At 32.4% G+C, this 9,979-nt stretch overlaps 1 long non-coding RNA gene across 3 annotated transcripts in view; it reads right to left on the bottom strand.

Moving 5' to 3' along the window:
* Positions 1 to 3,721: 3,721 nt before the first annotated feature.
* Positions 3,722 to 9,979, bottom strand: part of LOC144960285 (uncharacterized) — an 8,258-nt gene continuing 2,000 nt past the window's right edge. For 2 of the 3 annotated variants that reach the window (XR_013642823.1, XR_013642825.1), the window contains exons 2-4: positions 8,929 to 9,144; positions 5,903 to 6,023; positions 3,842 to 4,296 (exon numbers count right to left, since the gene is read on the bottom strand). This is a non-coding gene — a long non-coding RNA (uncharacterized LOC144960285). Of the gene's footprint in view, positions 4,297 to 5,902; positions 6,024 to 8,928; positions 9,145 to 9,979 lie in introns of all 3 variants that reach the window. The other variant, XR_013642824.1, reaches the window with a different exon arrangement.

Genomic DNA, 9,979 nt, shown 5'->3' with positions numbered 1-9,979 from the left:
TACTGAAATCCATACCATTATTTTAAATTTTTAGTAAGTGGTTTTGCTGGTTTCGCGTCGACCTGCGTCAGAAACACGGGAAGGGCAGTCAGTCGATGTCGCGATGTGTAAATTTGGCCACCTGGTCATTAATTACCTGGCAAGTGAAAAGCCCGCTAACTTGTCAAAGGAAATAGTCAGTTGTCTTCGAGATTAACTCACTCAATCCTAGAGATTTTTTACTACTTTTCAAAACGCCATCTTTTTATTCAATCACTGTTTGCATTCTATCTTTCATGGACGAATAAAACAAGGGATATAACTACAAAATATGACAAAATCAAAAAGTAGAACGAAGTTTCTCGCTCTCTCTCTCTCTCTCTCTCTCTCTTTCCTCTCCCCCCCCCTCTCTCTCTCTCTCTGTCTCTCTATCTATCTATCTATCTATCTATCTATCTCTATCTATCTCTCTCTTATCTCTCTCTCTCTCTCTCTCTCGAGAGAGAGAGAGAGAGAGAGAGAGAGAGAGAGAGAGAAGGAAAGAGAGAGAAGGAAAGAGAGAGAGAGAGAAGGAGAGAGAGAGAAGGAGAGAGAGAGAGAGAGAGAGAGAGAGAGAGAGAGAGAGAGAGAGATTTTCTACAGTCTCAGAAAAATGTACGTAGTAAATAAGCATGGGATAAAAGTAACCCCTAGTAAACTACGGATATAGTCGATGTTAGGGTTGAGTGAGTTAAAGTCACATGGCCTATTACTAAGGCTGTATACCTGTAAATTGATTGCATTAATTTTCGTTTCAGGTCCATTTAGTTCTCATTTTATTTTTTAAAATTTATTTGACATCTGTGACCCCTCGTCTCAAAACGGTATTAAGTCGCTATGATTAAGTTGCTGAAAATGGAATTTGTAGCCAGAAATATCATGCCTTAAGTTGAGTTTATTTGCTTTATAGAGGAGAAAGAATATCATGTTTTACTGTGCAAAATACCAACTTTTCATATTTTTGACCAGTTTAACTATAATTTGACTTTTAGTATCTTGTCCATCCCGACATAATACAGTTTTGAGACGAGGGGTCACATTTCCTCTCAGTCTGTCTCTTAATTTCATGATAACAAATTGAATTTTCAGTTTTCGAACTGAACCTAACGCAAATGTTTTAGGTATCTAGGAATTAAAATTTATGTTCTCATCCAGTAATGTGAAACAGCAAACGTAGTTTCTTTGTTATTGTTTTAAGAACTCCTTTTGTGTGATTAGTACTCACTTAAATGTATACTTCGCCGCTAAACGGTATTATATCGCGGTGATTTATATGCCAAAAATTGAATTTGAAATTAATAAAGAAAAGTTGAGCACTTATATAGCTAGCGTAATATCCACGAAAGGTGGTCAAAGCGCTTTAAAAAGGGTTCCTTACCAGCAGCAACATGTAACATGAGGAACGAGACATGGCGCCTGGTAGGCGATTATACATTTCTTTTTCAGACAGAGGCAACGTTGTAAACGACCAGGTACTCATTTTACACCAGAGTACGGTGAAAGAATGTGTCATCCATCTTTATGAGTAATTCTCACTAAACTGTATTAGCCAGATTATTAACGTTCAAGGTTACACAGAGTTTTGTGTTTTGGTCCGTTACATTTCTGGGTGGCATTGTTGTGAGTTTCTTATCCAAACACATACTATCTAAAGATTAAACGAAGTCGACGTTACTCAGTTCATTGTTATTGTTTTTAACCAGCCAATTTTTGAGTAATTCTCTCTATAGATAGAACGAAGATGATGTCACTCAAGCCTTTGTTATTGTATTTTGCCATCCGCGTTTGTGAGTGATTCTCATTAAACTGTATGAACTAAAAGTTCATGGTTACACAGAGTTTTGTGTGTTGGTCCGTTATACTTGCGGATGGCAATGTTGTGAGCTTCTTAGCCAAGTGCATATTATCAATACTCTCTCAATCCACTATAAAAGTTCGTGGTTACACAGAGTTTTGTGTGTTGGTCCGTTATACTTCCGGGTGGCGATGTTGTGAGCTTCTTAGCCAAGTGCATACTATCCATACTCTCTCAATCCACTATAAAAGTTCGTGGTTACACAGAGTTTTGTGTGTTGGTCCGTTATACTTCCGGGTGGCGATGTTGTGAGCTTCTTAGCCAAGTGCATACTATCCATACTCTCTCAATCCACTATAAAAGTTCATGGTTACACAGAGTTTTGTGTGTTGGTCCGTTATACTTGCGGATGGCAATGTTGTGAGCTTCTTAGCCAAGTGCATATTATCAATATAAAAAGACCAAACTCAATTTATAAATAGCAAAACAATTGTGTATTTATTATGTTTTTTTTTTAACAAGTAAAAAAATGACCATCAAGAATTGTTTTCATTATATTCAAAATATTTTTTTCACTTATTTTCTGAAATTATACACAAAAAGAAACCTAGAGAGTTTTCACTTATTTTCTGAAATTATACACAAAAAGAAACCTAGAGATTTTTCACTTATTTTCTCAAATTATACACAAAAAGAAACCTAGAGATTTTTCACTTATTTTCTGAAATTATACACAAAAAGAAACCTAGAGATTTTTCACTTTTTCTGAAATTATACACAAAAAGATACCTAGAGATTTTTCACTTATTTTCTGAAATTATACACAAAAAGAAACCTAGAGATTTTTTCACTTATTTTCTGAAATTATACACAAAAAGAAACCTAGAGATTTTTCACTTATTTTCTGAAATTATACACAAAAAGAAACCTAGAGATTTTTCACTTATTTTCTGAAATTATACACAAAAAGAAACCTAGAGATTTTTCACTTTTTCTGAAATTATAACAAAAAGATACCTAGAGATTTTTCACTTATTTTCTGAAATTATACACAAAAAGAAACCTAGAGATTTTTTCACTTATTTTCTGAAATTATACACAAAAAGAAACCTAGAGATTTTTCACTTATTTTCTGAAATTATACACAAAAAGAAACCTAGAGATTTTTCACTTATTTTCTGAAATTATACACAAAAAGAAACCTAGAGATTTTTCACTTATTTTCTGAAATTATACACAAAAAGAAACCTAGAGATTTTTTCACTTATTTTCTGAAATTATACACAAAAAGAAACCTAGAGATTTTTCACTTATTTTCTGAAATTATACACAAAAAGAAACCTAGAGATTTTTCACTTATTTTCTGAAATTATACACAAAAAGAAACCTAGAGATTTTTCACTTTTTCTGAAATTATACACAAAAAGATACCTAGAGATTTTTCACTTATTTTCTGAAATTATACACAAAAAGAAACCTAGAGATTTTTTCACTTATTTTCTGAAATTATACACAAAAAGAAACCTAGAGATTTTTCACTTATTTTCTGAAATTATACACAAAAGATACCTAGAGATTTTTCACTTATTTTCTGAAATTATACACAAAAAGAAACCTAGAGATTTTTCACTTATTTTCTGAAATTATACACAAAAAGAAACCTAGAGATTTTTCACTTATTTTCTGAAATTATACACAAAAAGAAACCTAGAGATTTTTCACTTATTTTCTCAAATTATACACAAAAAGAAACCTGGAGATTTTTCACTTATTTTCTGAAATTATACACAAAAAGAAACCTGGAGATTTTTCACTTATTTTCTGAAATTATACACAAAAAGAAACCTGGAGATTTTTCACTTATTTTCTGAAATTATACACAAAAGAAACCTAGAGATTTTTCACTTATTTTCTGAAATTATACACAAAAAGATACCTAGAGATTTTTCACTTATTTTCTGAAATTATACACAAAAAGAAACCTAGAGATTTTTCACTTATTTTCTGAAATTATACACAAAAAGAAACCTAGAGATTTTTCACTTATTTTCTGAAATTATTCACAAAAAGAAACCTGGGGATTTTTCACTTATTTTCTGAAATTATTCACAAAAAGAAACCTAGAGATTTTTCACTTATTTTCTGAAATTATTCACATTGAGGAACCTACGGATATATTTTTTCACATATTTTCTGAAATTATTTAAATTATTTAAACATATTTTCTGAAATTTTTCACATAAAGAAACCTAAAAATTATTTAAACATATTTTCTGGAATTATAAACAAAAAGAAACCCAGAGATTTTTAAAACTTATTATCTGGAATTATACACATGAAGAAACCTGGAGACAACTGTTTTAATTCAAAATGTTAAAATCCCAACATAAACAAATGGACAGACAAACAACCAAGATGGTGTGGTAGGATGGCCATCATGTCCTAGAGGTCAAAAGGTTAATGTGTCGATATAGGCCGGTTTCCTGTATTGAAGAGATAGTAAAGAAAACATAATTTATTGCTTTCATGATTATTTTTGTCATTAATATTTCATTACTCTATGGCATTTGTACATTTATGATTCATTCGATCAATGACCAATTTTCAATAACTTCAGTATTCTAAGATAGTAATTTTCGATTTTACATTGTCGTATTGATATAATTTTCCTGACATCTAAAGTTTTGTAAAACTGTCTGTGAATGATACAATACAAGCTATATGAGATTCTGTAATTAAAAACTATTGTAAAATGTCTTTTGAGGATAATTCCTATTAAGCCTTTAGTGAGATAAGATAAGAATAAAATTTGTAAAAAAATAAAAACAAAACAAATTTGAGCTTTAATATAGCGCAATATCCACTAAACGTGCTCAAGCGCTTTACAAGGGGTCCCTAGCCAACAGCAACACTTTACATGTAGGACGGGACTTGAAAGCTGTTAGGCGATATTTCATTTTTTTTCTCCGCCAGTGACAACGCTGTTAACGACCAAGAACTCATTTTACACCTGATTAGAGTGATAGAATGTAAGAGAAGAGCCTTCTCCAAGGACAAAACCGCCGGTCAGAGCCGGACTCGAACCCTAGATTTTCTGATCCGAAGGCGAGTGTCATATCACTAGACCACATAACCCCACAATTTGTGACAAACCATTTCAAGGCAGCAATATTATGTCAAGTTGCTTTAGATGCTAAATTATATCGAATGTATATAGCATAAATATAGGAGACCTCGAAAAAGTCTTTAATTGAAGCTTACATTCAATTTCACATTGTTATTTATTTCGAGCAGCAACATTTACATTATGTTCCACAATGGAGACAAGGTGATAAAGTCAAGTCAAATCCTAAACTTGCACGAAGCTCTTTAAAAAGGAATAAACACAAAATCAGACATACTGTATCAACTTTCGAAACAAAATACCAAACATAGAACGGTTCAGGATCAAAACCCTTCTTCAGCTTATAAGATATCAATTAAAACATTTATTATATTCACTTTAAACGTCAGACATACGGCAGACAAAAATTCGGTACGTTTGATAATACTACTACTACTACTACTACTACTACTACTACTACTACTACTACTACTACTACTACTAATAATAATAATAATAATAATAATAATAATAATAATAATAATAATATTAATAATATTAATAATAATAATAATAATAATAATAATAATAATAATAATAATAATAATGATAATAATAATAATAATAATAATGATAATAATAATAATAATAATGATAATGATAATAATGATAATAATAATAATACATAATAAAAAGCATTTTTATATAAAGACATAGACTTTGTTTTGTTTGTTTTCGTTTGTTTTCGTTTTTTTTTTTGGTGTGTTTTTACTGAAGTAGCGTGTTGAGCCTAAAATATTCCGTGTGTAGTATCCTTTATTCCTTTTCATCTATTTATTTTTTTTTTATTTTATTTTATTTTTAAAAATTTATTTATTTATTTATTTTATTTACTTTTTTGGGGGGGGGGGGGGGGGGCTGGTGGGGGGGGGGGGGGGGGGATCTGTTATATTGACTTTTTGTTCATGGATTCTCGTACAACTCACAGCTATATATAGACCATAGACCAATTACCAGCCTGTAGCAAGGGGCCTATAATTTCAATTTCTCCATGATGCTGTGTAGCTTCTGTTCCAAATTCTTCACATCATTGTGTATGTCGGCAACCTGGTCATTGAAAATAAAGACATTTATGTAAAAGGAAAAAGTAAATGAATAAATAAATACATAATAATAATAATAATAATAATAATGATAATAATAATAATAATAATAATAATAATAATAATAATAATAATAATAATAATAATAAAGGCAACAAGGTTGAAATTATACAAATATCATAACAAACATAATTGTCATTATCACCATCGTCAACACTACGTACTGCCGCCACATAACCGTCATCATCATCATCATCATCATCATCATCATCATCATCATCATCATCATCATCATCATCATCATCATCATCATCATCATCATCGTCGTCGTCGTCGTCATCATCAACAACATCATCATCATATCATCATCACCATCACCATCGTCATCATTATCACCATAATCATCGCCATCACATCAACTTTATCAACCATCGCCATGACATTTTTATTACACAGACTAACACCGATCAATAATTCAAACACTTACTGTTGTGTAAACAAATTAAAATCATACAAGATACACTTTTATTACATTGTAAGCCACGTCATTAAAATAACAAGAAGGATATTGACAAAATGACTGACACGTAATCTATTAACTGTCCGTGTTTTGTCAATAAATTCAGTATTAACATCAACCATAAATTTCTATAAAATATAAATATCATGACACATTCCCTATCGCATTCTCTTTGGAATATAATACGAGAATTGCAATAGATCAATTGATAAATCACTCAACACACAAGAATAAGACCCAACTTCCTCTAAACGACAAATCTTGTAGGCTCTAGAGTCCTTGAACGACAAATTTACAGGCTCCAGCCTCCCCTAAATGACAACTTTTTAGGCACAAAACCCCTAGATATCCACTTTTGTAGGCCCCAGCCTCTCTTAAATTGAAAAAAGAATGTAGGCGCAAGAACCCATTAAAATATTCACTCTTGTAGTCCCAGTCCTCCCTTAAATGCCAAATTTTGTAGGCACAAGAAACACCTAAATATCGACTCTTGGTGGCTCCAGCCTCCCCAAAATGACCAATCTCATGGTCTCCTGCCTACTTTACATGATCACCAATGAAAATACAACCTACCTAAAATGGTCATTCTTTTAGGATCAGCCTCTCTTAAATGACCAATCTTATGGTATCCCGTCGACTTCAATGACCACTCATGTACGCTCCAACCTACCTTAACCCTCTCGTTACCAGCCATTTTAAGAATTTTCCCCAAAACTTAACATCCACTCAATACAAAAACAAACAGTTCTTACTCAAACAGAAAAGCAACAAGCACATTCTATACATAATATTGTTCGACAATGTGAGCTCTATTACAAAATGTCAAGTTTTTATAGCTATAGCAAAAAGAAATGAAATTTGGATGAGAAAAGAGACGGTTTCATCGTAACAAATGTGACGATTTTCCAATAGGCGGTAAGGAGAGGGTTAAGATACAAAACTTGTAAGCTGCAATTCCTATTATAAATGACCAATCTTTTTGGCTCCAGCCTCCCTTTAATTACCAATCTTTTGATCCGTCGCAAACCTTAAATGGCCACTCATGTAGATCCACAGCCTACTATAAATGAACACGTGCGTAGCTTCAATCCTCCCATATAATACAAACCCTATTGTCCCAGCCTACCTTAAATGACCACTTTTGTAGGTTTCAGCCTCCCCTAAAATACCAACCCTGTGGTCCTCAGCCTACCTGAAATGACCACTTTTGTAGGTTTCAGCCTCCCCTAAAATACCAAACCTGTAGTCCTCAACCTACCTTAAATGACCACTTTTGTAGGTTTCAGACTTTCCTAAAATGCCAACCCTGTGGTTCCCAGCCTACCTTTAATGCCCACTTTTGTAGGTTCCAGCCTCCCCTAAAATACCAACCTTTTGGTTCCCAGCCTACTTTAAACCACTCTTGTGGGATTTCCGCCTACCTTAATTCCCAATCTTAACTCTCTCCTTACCAGCTTGTTTCAGAATTTACCCCAAAACTTCATACTCTCCCAACACAAAAATCGATTTTTCAAACAGAATAGTCACGAGTATATTCTACATTTTGTTCAGAAAAATGAGTTCTGCAACACCCTGTCAAGTTTTTATGGCTTTAACTATAACAAAATGATATCCGAATAAGAAAACTGTTGGCTGCATCGTTACGAATGTGACGATTTTCCTATGGGTGTTAAGGAGAGGGTTAAGGCTCTAGCCTCCCATAAAATAACAGGCGTCATGTCCCGTCCTACATGTTAAATGTTGCTGTTGACCAATAACCCCTTGTAAAGCGCTTTGAGCACATTTAGTGGATTTTGCGCTTTATAAAGCTCAATTATTATTATTATTATTATTATTATTATTATTATTATTATTATTATTATTATTATTATTATTATTATTATTTAAGAAATTATCAGAATGTTTGAAGAAGAAAAAGGCAAGGAGATTGCATTTTTTTAAATTATGCCTTTCCGCCTTTGGTACAAAATATCCTGTTTGGTTTACGTTGTTACGTAGTAATGAAATGATAACATAATGGAACAAACTAATTTTAATAAACATTTTATGAATGGGTTATATATAAGCTATGAGTAAGACTTCCTTTCATGCCACGACATCATATAATATATCGTTGCCTAGGCATTCTACGAAGAAATATAGATAATTCATCAAACAAGATGTCTGATGCCAACGGGAATCACCCATGCTGTCCATAAGTCGTGAGCAAATTGGGGGTTAATAATCTTGCCCAAGAAAAAAAAACCGAAAGTACCTGAAGCGGGACTAGAACACGGGACTTCCGGGTCATAGTGCAATGACTTAACCACTCGACTACTGCGTCCGTCATATTATAAAGGCTATTAAGAACAGAGAATCTGTAAATAAATACGTGACATCTACCACTAACCATGTCTTTCAAATTGCCTTCTGTCTTTGCGAGATCTTCCTGGATTTCATCAACCTTTTCCTTTGGGGAAGTTGTTGGCGCTAGATCATCATCGTTGTCCATTTTGATCCCAAGGGTCTCGCCCAAGTGGCTGATTGTGTGGGCTCCTTTTCGCAGTATATGACTCATTATTTAAAGGTGACGATGGGTGGGGGAGAAGCAAATTTATCAGACTATCTGGGGGGGGGGGTGGAGGGGGGGGGGGGGAACAGGATTAGACGTAAGGGCATGTAAATGAGATTCGTCATGTCGAACTAATAGAATAAAAAAATTTAAAAACTTTTTTTTTAACTTTAGCATTTATATAGCTTAACCCTCTCCTTACCAACTAAAGGAAAATCGTCTAATTTGTTACGATACACCCATCATTTTTTCTTGTTCAAAGTTCTTTTGTACATCATAACATTTAAAGAAAACGAACAGTGTGTTGTAGAGTATGTTTTGATAAAGAAATTATGTATCGCAAGAATTTCACTGCTGTGTTTGAGTGTTAAAAAATCTATTTTTGTGTTATTTGGGTGTGAGTTGTTGCAGAAAATCTTGAAAATGCCTTGCAAGGAAAGGGTTGAAATCCTCTAAACGTACTCGATTTACAAGGGGTCCAAAGCCAATTGCAACATTTAACATGTAACACAAAACATGACGCCTGTTAGGCGATGTTGCAACTTATTTTTCAGATAGATGTACCGCTGTTAACGGCCAGCATATATATATATATATATATATATATATATATATATATTATATATATATATATATATATATATATATATATATATATTTCATAGGATTCATATTATTCCCTTTATTTTACCACCTCAAGATTTATGAATCACTAAACTTTAGTGCAAACGTTACTGTTTGTAGCTCGTATAAATTATTATTATTATTATTATTATTATTATTATTATTATTATTATTATTATTATTATTATTATTATTATTATTATTATTATTATTATTATTATTATTATTATTATTATTATTATTTATTATTATTATTATATTATTA

This window comes from Berghia stephanieae, chromosome 15, assembly GCF_034508935.2.
Source record: "Berghia stephanieae isolate SIO BIC M18660-M18661 chromosome 15, UCSD_Bste_1.3, whole genome shotgun sequence".
NCBI classification, from domain to species: domain Eukaryota; kingdom Metazoa; phylum Mollusca; class Gastropoda; order Nudibranchia; family Aeolidiidae; genus Berghia; species Berghia stephanieae.
This window is presented reverse-complemented; position numbering and strand designations above follow the sequence as displayed.